Source organism: Cydia fagiglandana, chromosome 5, assembly GCF_963556715.1.
Source record: "Cydia fagiglandana chromosome 5, ilCydFagi1.1, whole genome shotgun sequence".
NCBI classification, from domain to species: Eukaryota; Metazoa; Arthropoda; class Insecta; order Lepidoptera; family Tortricidae; genus Cydia; species Cydia fagiglandana.
Genome location: NC_085936.1, coordinates 16,810,937 through 16,823,065, shown reverse-complemented (window position 1 = coordinate 16,823,065; position 12,129 = coordinate 16,810,937). Strand labels below are relative to the sequence as shown.

At 43.7% G+C, this 12,129-nt stretch overlaps 1 protein-coding gene and 1 long non-coding RNA gene across 3 annotated transcripts in view; one reads left to right on the top strand and one right to left on the bottom strand.

Annotated features, from left to right (window-relative positions):
• LOC134664604 (uncharacterized) overlaps positions 1-11,020 on the bottom strand; it is a 484,236-nt gene extending 473,216 nt beyond the window's left edge. The window contains exon 1 of the long non-coding RNA XR_010098269.1: positions 10,903-11,020. This is a non-coding gene — a long non-coding RNA (uncharacterized LOC134664604). The remainder of the gene's footprint in view (positions 1-10,902) is intronic.
• LOC134664588 (forkhead box protein O) overlaps positions 1-12,129 on the top strand; it is a 152,780-nt gene that overhangs the window by 75,098 nt on the left and 65,553 nt on the right. The window lies entirely within an intron of this gene.

The following is a 12,129-nucleotide window of genomic DNA, read 5'->3' as shown; positions in this document are numbered from 1 at the left end:
CCAGCCCAGCTCCTCGAGGAATCCTATCAAACCTTTGATGTTGAGTAGGACCTCGGGGAGGTCACTCGGGGATCCGAGATGTTTTGCCCTGTATGGGGCCAATCCGCTGCATTCCAACACCACGTGAGAGGCTGTTTCTTCTTCCTCCATGCATCCACGGCATAGGGGACTGTCTGTGACACCTGTTATAAAAAGATGTTTGTTAAAAAGTCCATGACCTGTTATGACACTGGTTACCATACTCAGTCGAACCTTTCCTAGTTGAAGGAGCGCCCTTGTGAGCTTACCGTTCATGCTAGGCATGGCCTGCTTGGCCTGTCTGCATCCAGTTTGGTTTAGCCAGTGTTCTGTGTGTAGTTTCCCTGTACGTGCCAGCAGCATTGAGCGTACCTTACTAAACGGTATCGGGAGGATCGGTTCCGGGCCTATCGCCCCCGCACCCGATCCTTGTCTGGCGAGCTCGTCCGCGGCGTCGTTACCTCGGGATCCACTGTGTCCTTTGATCCATTGTAAGGTGATCTTATTGTTCTGACATACCTCCATTAGTCGTTCGTGGCATTCGTGTATAAGTTTGGATGTGACTATATGGCTTTTTAGGGCCATTAAGACTGCTCTGCTGTCGGAGAGTATGCGGATGGAGGATCCTACTACCTTCCTTGCAGTGATGGCAGCCGCCGCGTTAATGATGCCCATGCACTCAGCCTGGAATACCGAGTTATGGGCTCCTAGCGGAGTGGTGATTGACATGTTCAGGTCTTCTGAAAAGGTTCCAGAGCCTGATCCGCTGTCTGTTTTGGACCCATCAGTGAAGATTCTCAGCTCCCGGGGATTGAGTCCTTCGTAGTTGTCGTCCTCAAATAATTGTATTTTGTACCTTTTGTCAAAGATGGCTTGTTTGTGAATTCGATCCGTGCCCGCCATGAGCACTGGAAATTCGCTGTATACTTTTTCCAGGCATGCTGTGTGAAGAGCTCCTGTGGTGTTAGACCATATATTGAGGGTTCGTAACCTTACCGCTGAGAGACTGGCCTCTTGTTGTATGTGTAGGTGCAGCGGTGAAAGGTTTAGCATGACCTCCATGGCTGCAGTCGGAGTGGACCTCGTGCAGCCAGTGGTGGCCGCGCATGCGAGCCTCTGGAGTCTTTGTAGCTTGTCTCGTACGTTGCCTAGGTTTGTTCTTGGCCACCAAACCAGAGCACCGTAGCAGAGTAGGGGGCGGATTATAGTCTTATAGAGCCAAAGGGTAATTTTCGGGTTGAGTCCCCACCTCTTACCAATCATCCTTCTGCACTGCCAGAAGACTACTCCCGCCTTGTCTATGCGTTTGTTGATGTGATTGTTCCAGTTGAGTTTACTGTCGAGCGTTAGCCCTAAGTACTTAACTTCGTCGGTCAGCTGTAGCTCAGTCTGGAAGAGTGTTGGTCTGGTAAAGTTGCCAAGTGCCCTTTTATTGGTGAACATTACCATTTCTGTTTTTGTGGGGTTAACTGATAGGTCAAAATCTCTACACCAGCGTTCTACGATCCGAAGAGCTGCCTGGGTGAGGTCGCATACTGTACTGGCAAATTTACCTGATATTAATATTGCCAGATCATCAGCGTAGCCTATTGTGTAGAAGTGTTCCTCGTTCAGTTTGGTTATGAGGTTGTTGACTACTAGGTTCCACAACAGAGGTGAGAGAACTCCCCCTTGAGGGCATCCTCGCACCGCCGCTACGGCCTGCGGTTCACCTACATACCTTATTGTCCTTTGATTTAGCATGTTCATGATCCACTTTATTAGTCCAGGTTCAGCGCCGTGGCTTTCCAAGGCGTTCCCTATACTGGAAAAGTGAGTCTTGTCAAAAGCGCCCTCTATGTCAATGAAAGTGCCGAGGCACATTTCTTTGCCGTGGATGGCTCTCTCAATGCGGCTTACAACCATGTGAAGAGCCGACTCCGTAGATTTACCTGAGCTGTACGCGTGCTGGTTGTTGTGCATCGGTATGTTCTTTAGCGCCCGGTCCCTCAGGTCCCTGTCGCACAGTTTTTCCAAAGTTTTCAGCAGGAATGATGTGAGACTGATGGGCCTAAAGGATTTGGCAGCTGTGTAGTCGTTCTTACCTGGTTTAGGTATGAATACCACATTCACATCTCTCCATCTCCTGGGCACGTACCCCCAGGCTAGGCAGGCTGCCATGATGTCGGTCAGGGTTTCCTGGATGAGTCCTAGACCCCACTGTAGGAGAGCGGGGAAGATCCCATCCGGACCAGCCGCCTTGAAGGGATGGAAGCTGTCTATGGCCCACCTGAGTTTCTCAGCCGTGACGACTCTGTGCGCCATTTGCCAGTTGTTGTCCGTTGTACTGTATTCCTCGTCCTGCTGATCTGCATCGGCGAGACTTACGCATCCTGGAAAGTGAGTTACCAGGAGAAGGCGTTGGGTCTCTGCAGGGCTAGATGTGTATGTGCCATCGGGTTTACGCAGTGAGCCCAATTGTGATGTGGGCTTGTGCGCTAAGGTTTTCCTCACAGCTTACGGACGTTCGCTCAATAGCGCGCTGTTGGCTGGCCCCGACCTGTTAGAATCACTTTTCGGCGTGTTAGTGCGTTTCCGCGAGGGTAAAATCGCGGTAATAGCGGACGTCAAAGAGATGTTTTTACAGATCGAAATAATTGAGCAAGACCGCGATGCGTTACGTTTCGTTTGGAGGGGAGAGGACCGTACCTCCCAACCGCAAGAATATAGGATGAAGCGGCTTATATTTGGTTCGGCAGCGTCGCCGACAACCGCGCTATACGTCAAAAACGAAAACGCAAAATCGCATAGTAAAGAATTTCCGATCGCAGCGGAAAAAACAATAAAGAATACGTACATGGACGACATGTTGATCGCCCTCGATACGTCTGAAGAGGACGCGAGACGCGTAGTAAACGAAGTTTACGAGCTAAATATGCGCGCGTCATTCGAACTTCGCGGGTTCGCATCGAACCATCCTGCGGTAATTGCTGACGTAGTTAAGAGTGCTATTACATTTCGGGGTTGAGCGAGTTTAGGTATTTTACGCGCTGCGGCAGGCCGTGCGAGCTCAGTATTCCGATCCCTTCTACCACACTCGCACTACAATGATGGATTAAACATTCTTGATCCTTCGCGAAGCATATTGAAATCAACCATAACAACACTAACTGTACTTAACTTATAAAGTCCTAAAACTGTTATTTGGTAAGTACGAAAATACTAAATGCAGTGCAAATGTACATAGGGGCTGTTCATAAATTACGTCATCTATTTTTGACCCCCCCATCCCTCAAATCATCCAAAAATCATGCTTCGGATGACTCTGTTTCCTCCTACGTCATGCTACCATCATCCGATGTCCAGACCCCCCCCCCTCCTCCCATTTGAAACGACGTAATTTATGAATAGCCCCATACTCGTACTTATGAACGTATATTACTCGAAAGAAATTATAGGTACTCGCTTATTTACAAGAAACAAGTTACAAGAAACTGAAGATACACAGGGTCTGATGATGGAGCTGGAAGGTGGCCACGGGTACCAGTCTATCATGTAACTAAACCACTTCGTGTTTGGGCTCGTTTGATTCGTCTCAACAAGATCTTTGACACTGAAGATACACAGGGTCTGATGATGGAGCTGGAAGGAGGCCACGGGTACCAGTCTCTCATGTAACTAGGCAATTTCGTGTTTGGGCTCGTTTGATTCGTCTCAACAAGATCTTTGACACAAGACAGTACTCAGGGTCTGATGATGGAGCTGGAAGGTGGTCACCATTACCAATCAACCATACAACTAAACCACATCGTGTTTAGGCTCGTTTTATTCATCTCAACAAGATCTTTGACACTAGGTGATACTCAGAGTCTGATGATGGAGCTGGAAGTTGGTTACCGGTACCAATCAACCATGCAACTGAACCACTTCATGTTTAGGCTCGTTTGACTAGTCTCAACAAGATCTTTGACACTAGGTGATACTCAGAGTCTGATGATGGAGCCGGAAGGTGGTCACCGGTACCAATCAACCATGCAACTAAACCACTTCGTGTTTAGGCTCGTTTGATTCGTCTGAAACACGAAGCCCAAACACGAAGTGGTTCAGTTATGTGATAGACTGGTACCCGTCGCCACCTTCGAGCTCCATCATCAGACCCTGAGTAGTATCTTGTGTCAAAGATCTTGTTGCGACGAATCAAACGAGCCCAAACACGAAGTGGTTCAGTTACATGGTAGACTGGTACCCGTGGCCACAGTCCAGCTCCATCATCAGACCCTGAGTACTATCTTGTGTCAAAGATCTTGTTGAGACGAATAAAACGAGCCTAAACACGAAGTGGTTTAGTTGCATGGTTGATTGGTACCGGTGACCACCTTCCAGCTCCATCATCAGACCCTGAGTACTATCTTGTGTCAAAGATCTTGTTGAGACGAATCAAACGAGCCCAAACACGAAATGGTTTAGTTGCATGGTTGATTAGTACCGGTGACCACATTCCGGCTCCATCATCAGACCCTGAGTACTATCTTGTGTCAAAGATCTTGTCGAGACGAATAAAACGAGCCTAAACACGAAGTGGTTTAGTTGCATGGTTGATTGGTACTGGTGACCACCTTCCGGCTCCATCATCAGACCCTGAGTACTATCTTAAGTCAAAGATTTGTTGAGCCGAATCAAACGAGCCCAAACACGAAGTGTTTTAGTTGCATGGTTGATTAGTACCGGTGACCACCTTCTGGCTCCATCATCAGACCCTGAGTACTATTTTGTGTCAAAGATCTTGTTAAGACGAATAAAACGAGCCTAAACACGAAGTGGTTTAGTTGCATGGTTGATTGGTACCGGTGACCACCTTCCGGCTCCATCATCAGACCCTGAGTACTATCTTGTGTCAAAGATCTTATTGAGACGAATCAAACGAGCCCAAACACGAAGTAGTTTAGTTGCATGGTTGATTGGTACCGGTGACCACCTTCCGGCTCCATCATCAGACCCTGAGTACTATCTTGTGTCAAAGATCTTGTTGAGACGAATAAAACGAGCCTAAACACGAAGTGGTTTAGTTGCATGGTTGACTGGTACTGGTGACCACCTTCCGGCTCCATCATCAGACCCTGAGTACTATCTTAAGTCAAAGATCTTGTTGAGCCGAATCAAACGTGCCCAAACACGAAGTGGTTTAGTTGCATGGTTGATTGGTACCGGTGACCACCTTCCGGCTCCATCATCAGACCCTGAGTACTATCTTGTGTCAAAGATCTTGTTGAGATGAATAAAACGAGCCTAAACACGAAGTGGTTTAGTTGCATGGTTGATTGGTACCGGTGACCACCTTCCGGCTCCATCATCAGACCCTGAGTACTATCTTGAGTCAAATAAATACATATAGAATGTCAGGTCGTTTCAAATATTTTTAATCCTGTCCGGTAGTTTATTAAACTGTACCATTATAAATTATAATACTATAAAAACAGTGATAGGATCAAAGTCTCTCGTTGCGGTTTACACGCACACAGTATAGCGTTTTACACGGCGCCCGCCGCACACAATGATAAAAAACCTCGTCGTCGCCGTTGAAAATGTGCGGAGCCGACCGACACACGTCCTACCTGTACAAGCTCTGCCGCGGCACTGAGCTGGCGAGCGCGCGTCATCGGTAATATAGAGTAGTTTTCAAAAAATTGCCAAAAAATTATAGTAGAATTTGATAAACACTAATGTATACCAACAGTATAAGCAAACGTTGCAGATTGCTTGAGTATGAAAATTACTTCGATATTAAGTAGATTTTCGTAGAAATTGACACTTGTTTCGGAGAGAAAATTGAGTTCGTTTTACTTTGATTTTCTCTTTCTCAAAGGTATGTAGGAAAAATATCGTTTGATATGCCTAAAGTACAGGGTATTAGTAATACAAAATAGCCAGGTTTAGCAGAGTAAACTTCTCAACATTTCCAAATAAGAGCTTGCCGTTCAGTGCTTCACGGGGTTTTTCGGAAACGACCATCAGAAAAAAATTCATTACTAATTTAATAAGTCCTTTTTCTAATATTTACAACGATATTTAAAAAGATAAGAAGACGCTTTTACTGGAACAAGTACTCATTGTTTCTAATAATGAGCACAAAGTCCTGAATTTCGTCGACTAGAATCATCAATTTTGCATTATTTCGACTTTTCTTGTAAGAGCGCTCTTAATAGCAATCAGGAAACGTCGCTGTTAGGCGCGAACGAGAGCGAGCGTACCTTAGGTTTGAAATGGAATCACAAACGTGACACCTTAGGTTTCAACGTAAACTTTCGTAATACGCCCGAAGACGTACTTAACGGTCAGAAATTACCTACGAAACGACAGGTAACAAGTAGCGCGATGTCGATATTTGATCCGATCGGTTATGTGAGCCCCATATCCGTCTTAGGTAAGGCGTTAATGCAAGAGATATGGAGGACAGGAATTGATTGGGACTCGCCTATACCCGTCTCACTCGCACCCGCGTGGCGATCGTTCATTGATAACGTACAACAATTACAAGACTTGGAAATTCCGCGACACGTGCCCGCATTTAATAGGGAGGCATATATGCATGTTTTTTGCGACGCGAGCGAAAAAATATATGCCGCGGCCGTGTATTTAGTTAGCGTCAACCCCGAGGGGACTAGAACCTCCGCGTTAGTGGCCGCTAAGGCCCGCGTTTCGCCTCTCCGGGTAGTTAGCATTCCGAGGATGGAATTACAGAGCTGCGTACTAGCTACTAGATTAGCGGAAACCATCGTCAAGGAGTCAGATTACGTAATAAAGGAAAGGTTTTTTTGGTCTGACTCTAAAACGGCGCTCACGTGGATACGTGCGGACCCACGTAGGTATAAAACGTTCGTAGCACATAGGTTAGCAGAAATCGAGAACACTACCACCCCCGCCAACTGGCGCTGGGTGCCTAGTGCGGCTAACGTGGCGGACGACGCGACCCGCGGAATACCTGCGCAATTTGGAGTGAACCACCGATGGTTCGTAGGGCCCGATTTTATACGTAAATCCAGGGAGCATTGGCCGATCGAAAAAGTGCCTACGCCCGTCGCCGATACGGGCGAGGAACGCGTCAATAAACTTGTATGTTCGGTAGGCGTTGCGGAGAATAGGTTTGAGTACCTGCCGGAGGTCTGTAGGTTCTCAAAATTCGTGCGATTAGTTCGCGCCACCGCTAGTATTCTAGTTGCCGCCGAGGTTTTCAAAGCCGCATTGTTCGCTAAGAAAACAGATACAGAGATTAACAAGGGGCATGTAGATTTAGCCGAGATGTTGCTAATCCGAAGGAGCCAACATGCTGCATTTCCGGAAGAAATAAAGCTTCTGGAAACTGGGCGGCCACTCCTGAAGAAATCTCCGCTATACAAAATCGCTGTACAGCTTGACAAAAACGGAATCATCGTACTGAATGCTAGAATCGATAAAAACACGCACATGCCTGTTTTACATGCGAAAGAAGATTTCGTCAAGTTGTTAATACAGCACTTTCATGCACTCTACAATCACGGCAACCACGCGACCGTCATCAACGAGTTGAAACAAAGGTACTACATTATCGGGCTGCGCGGTAGCATTCGCTACATAACGAATAAATGCCAATGGTGCAGAACCTATAGGGGAATGCCAATCAAAGTTCCCATAGGTGACTTGCCGCCAGAAAGGCTAAAAGCGAATCAGCCGCCGTTTACCGCTGCAGCCGTAGACCTGTTTGGCCCCATGCACATAACTATAGGCCGCCGCCGCGAGAAAAGGTGGGGTGTACTATACACATGCCTCACAACTCGCGCTGTACATCTGGAGCTTGCCGCCTCACTTTCGGCATCCTCCATGATACTGTCGCTACGCCGAATGATAGCGCGACGCGGCACGCCTACAGTTCTCTATTCCGACAACGCTACCAACTTCTGCGGCGCGGAAAGAGAACTGGCAGAGGCCAAAAACACGCTGCCCGACAGTCTCAAGCCCTTCTTGACTGAGCGAGCCATAAAATGGAAAAAAATTCCACCCGGCAACCCCTCCGCTGGCGGTGCCTGGGAACGGCTCGTAGGCAGCGTTAAAACGGCATTAAAAGTAGTACTGAAAGAAAGAGCACCCCACGAAGAGGTTCTACATACTTTACTGCTAGAATCAGAGCACATAGTCAATTCCAGACCGCTGACACCAGTGAATCCAGATTTAGACATTGAAGCCTTGACGCCGAACCACTTTCTAATCGGTCGATCAAGTGCTATGTCGCCACTGGGTGTCTTCACAGACGCAACTATGTCGCTCTCCTCGTGGAGAACAGCGCAAACGCTAGCCGACCAATTTTGGAGGCGCTGGCAGCGGGAATACCGACCCAGCCTCCTCCCCAGGCCCGGTGCTCATCAAAACGTGAAGAGACTGCATGAAGGTGACGTAGTCATTATTGCGGATAGCTCCATGCCACGAGGAACGTGGCCCAGAGGCGTAATCGCCCAGCTATTTCCTGGCCCAGATGGTCATGTGAGAGTGGCCATTGTTCGCACACGCGCAGGTGACGTCCGCCGCCCAGTTTCCAGACTCATCCCCATTTACTCCGAGCATGAAGACGGTGTTAACACACGTGGGGGAGACTGTCGTAAATAGCTATTAGGGTCATGCATGTGTTAGATTAGTCTTTACGTTTAGGTTACTATTTTTACTTTTGTATATCATGTTTTACTTTGTGCTCACATAGCCACGTCAAATTAAGCCGAATTTGGGCAAGCTGCGGAAATAATTCGTGTAGTTTTGAAAATTGGTACAGGCATACCTTGTGGTGTCTAGATAAACATACTAAAAGTCCTCGAGGGTAGGGGGTGTGCTGGGGGTGTAGAGGGGGGTTGAAGGTACCTTTTTTCATATTTTTGCTCATATCTCGAAAATGTGTACGAATTGCATTATAATTACTTCGAACAAAAGTTTTAACATAAAATTTACTACAAATTTGGTTATGTTTATTTTTACTCTGCGATCAATACTTTAGGAGCTACAGGCTGTTAAAGTTAAATAAGAGATAAAAAATAGACGGTTTAAAAAAACGTCGTATTTTCATAATTGTTCATCATAAATAAAAATTTTAATTGAGAATAAGCAAGCTAAATTACCTGCTGATAAAATATAAAAAAGCCGGCCAAGAGCATGTCGGGTCATGCTCAGTGTAGGGTTCCGTAGTTACCCGTCTGTCAAAATAGACTATTTGCAAAAACTCAAAAACTGCTTAATCGATTAGGTTCGCTATATTTTTCTCTGAAAGTCTTTACTAAGTTTTACTTTCACGATTTTTTTCATATTTTTTGGACCCATGGTTCAAATGTTAGGGGAACTAAAGTGGAAAACACAACTTTTTTTCTTTCAGATCGATTATTTCCGAAAATATTAAGCAGATCAAAAAATGGTTCTGAAAGACCCGTATTCTTTTTAAAAGACCCATCCAACGACACCCCACACTATAGGGTGGAAGCGAAAAAAAATTTCATCCCCTTTTTAATGTACGGCAGCCACCCTAAAAAAATATTTTTTCTAATTTATATTTTACAACTTTGTCAGCGTAACTGATTTATATATTCGTGTCAAACTTAAACATGAAAACTAGTAAAAAAAATTTTTATGGTGGTTGCCCTACATTAAAGTGGGGATGAATTTTTTTTTCGCTTCCACCCTATAGTGTGGGGTGTCGTTGGATAGGTCATTTAAAACGAATAAGGGTCTTCAAGAACCATTTTTTGATCAACTTAATAGTTTCGGAAATAATCGATCTGAAAGAAAAAAAGTTGTGATTTACCCCTTAGTTCCCCTAACTTTTGAACCATGGGTCCAAAAAATATGAAAAAAATCGTGAAAACATAACTTAGTAAATACTTTCAAGGAAAAATATAGCGAACCTAATCGGTACAGCTGTTTTTGCGTTATGGCAAATAGTCTATTTTGACAGACGGGTAACTACGGAACCCTACACTGAGCATGGCCCGACATGCATATGGCCTATTTTTTTATATTTTATCAGCAGGTTGCTTAGCTTGCTTACTCTAAGCTAATTTTTTTATTTGTGATGAACAATTCCAAAAAAACGACGTTTTCTTAAACCGTCTATTTTTTATTACTTATTTAACTTTAACAGCCTGTAGCCCCTAAAGTATTGATCGCAGAGTAAAAATAAACATAACCAAATTTGTAGTAAATTTTATGTTAAAACTTTTGTCTTAAGTAATTATAATGCTATTCGTACAGATATTCGAGATATGAGCAAAAATATGAAAAAAAGTACCTTCAACCCCCCTCTACACCCCCAGCACACCCCCTACCCTCGAGGACTTTTAGTATGTTTATCTGGACACCACAAGGTATACCTGTACCAATTTTCAAAACTACACGAATTATTTCCGCAGATTTTTCTAATTTGCTCAGGCTAACATATTATGTCAAATGAATTGCGTGGAATGTTTTATATCTAGTTATAAGTCTAGGATTCATGCTCCTTTCATACGTGCTTAATATTGTATCTATTTATAAGTCTAGGATTCGTGCTCCTTTCATACGTGCTTATAATTAACGAGATTGACAGAAATAAATAAAACTCACTCTGCATATAATGCCCACTAGTTCAGAGATACAAATCGCCCGGCCATTCCTATATAAACCCGCGCCATTTGTAGCATATTCAGAGAACTCAGAGAGCTTAACTCTATCACTTGCCTGAACACTCTCCAGTAAATAAACTCAGATATATGTGTTTTTATTTCACACAACACATATTCCGGTAAATGGAGGTATAGCGGACTTCGAGACAGCACGACGGCCAGCGCGTTCCAGCGGCGAGTTTCTACGCTTCACCCAACGAACCCCTCATCACGAAAAGTTACAGTCTACACTCCACACCTACCTACTAACCCCCTTATTCATAAACGTTTACTAAAGTTGACAAGCCGATAATAATCGTTTGTCCCTTGCCATCATACCAATACGTCGGAAAGGGACAAACGATTATTATCGGCTTGTCAACTTTAGTACAACTTTAGTGACATTTTGTCTCACTCAGTGAGCAAAATGCGATTTTGCTCACTCATACTGTCTCACTAAGTGAGCAAAATGCGATTTTGCTCACTGAGTGAGACAAAATGACTCGGTGAGCAAAATCACATTTTGCTCCCCGTTTTTAAGAAGCAAAGTACCCTTGTTCGAGCTGCTGAGGTGAAAAATAAATTTTGCCTAGCGATAGCGACAGTGACGTTTTTCTAATCAATCAATAGTTTATGCGTCAAAGTTTTAATTTCTCGAAAATCTACTATTATTTATGCAATCATTTGCGATATACATATTTTAAATTAAAAATTAATAGTTTTAATGCCCGCTCTTTGGATTCACTAGATCTTCAGTTATTTTCATGTCAAATTATCTTTAAAAAACCTGGTAATTAAGCTGTCAATTTTGAAATAACTTATTTAACCCTATAGATTTTATCGTGACAGCTATTTTTGAATAAATAATTCATTGTATGTTTGCATACCTACAAATTAGTATTTTCAGTAGGTAGTTCCTCAGATATATTATCTCTTTTAACTAAAATTCAGAATTATAATAATAAAATTTAAAATTGATTATATTATAATATATTATATACCTAATTCTAAATGATAAAAAAATTTGAACAATACTTTTTGATAGCATACTCTTAACAACGAATTCTGGAAGCACCACTAAGCGTCCAATGAAATAAAGACGCCTTACCTAATGATTGGTATAAAGTTGCCATAAAATAAATATATTTAGATTTACAACTAAAATTATACAAACTAGACAATCATTACGAGTATAACCGGTAAATTGATATTTTGGTAAAAAATCATAGCCCATCAAATATGCACAAGGCCATGACCATGGTCATGGTCTGATGTAATATATAACATTTAGTATAATTAAAATCCACATATCAATTCAAACTAGGTACTAAAAAACTAAGTCTCTAAACTAAACAAGTATAATATAGACAGTCAATCTGGCGTAGAAAATTCTCACCATTTCCATTGTTTAAGATGATCGTGGCTTTTATTGTGGATAAATTTTATGGAGCGAGATATAACAATGTCCCATAGGCCATAGTTACTG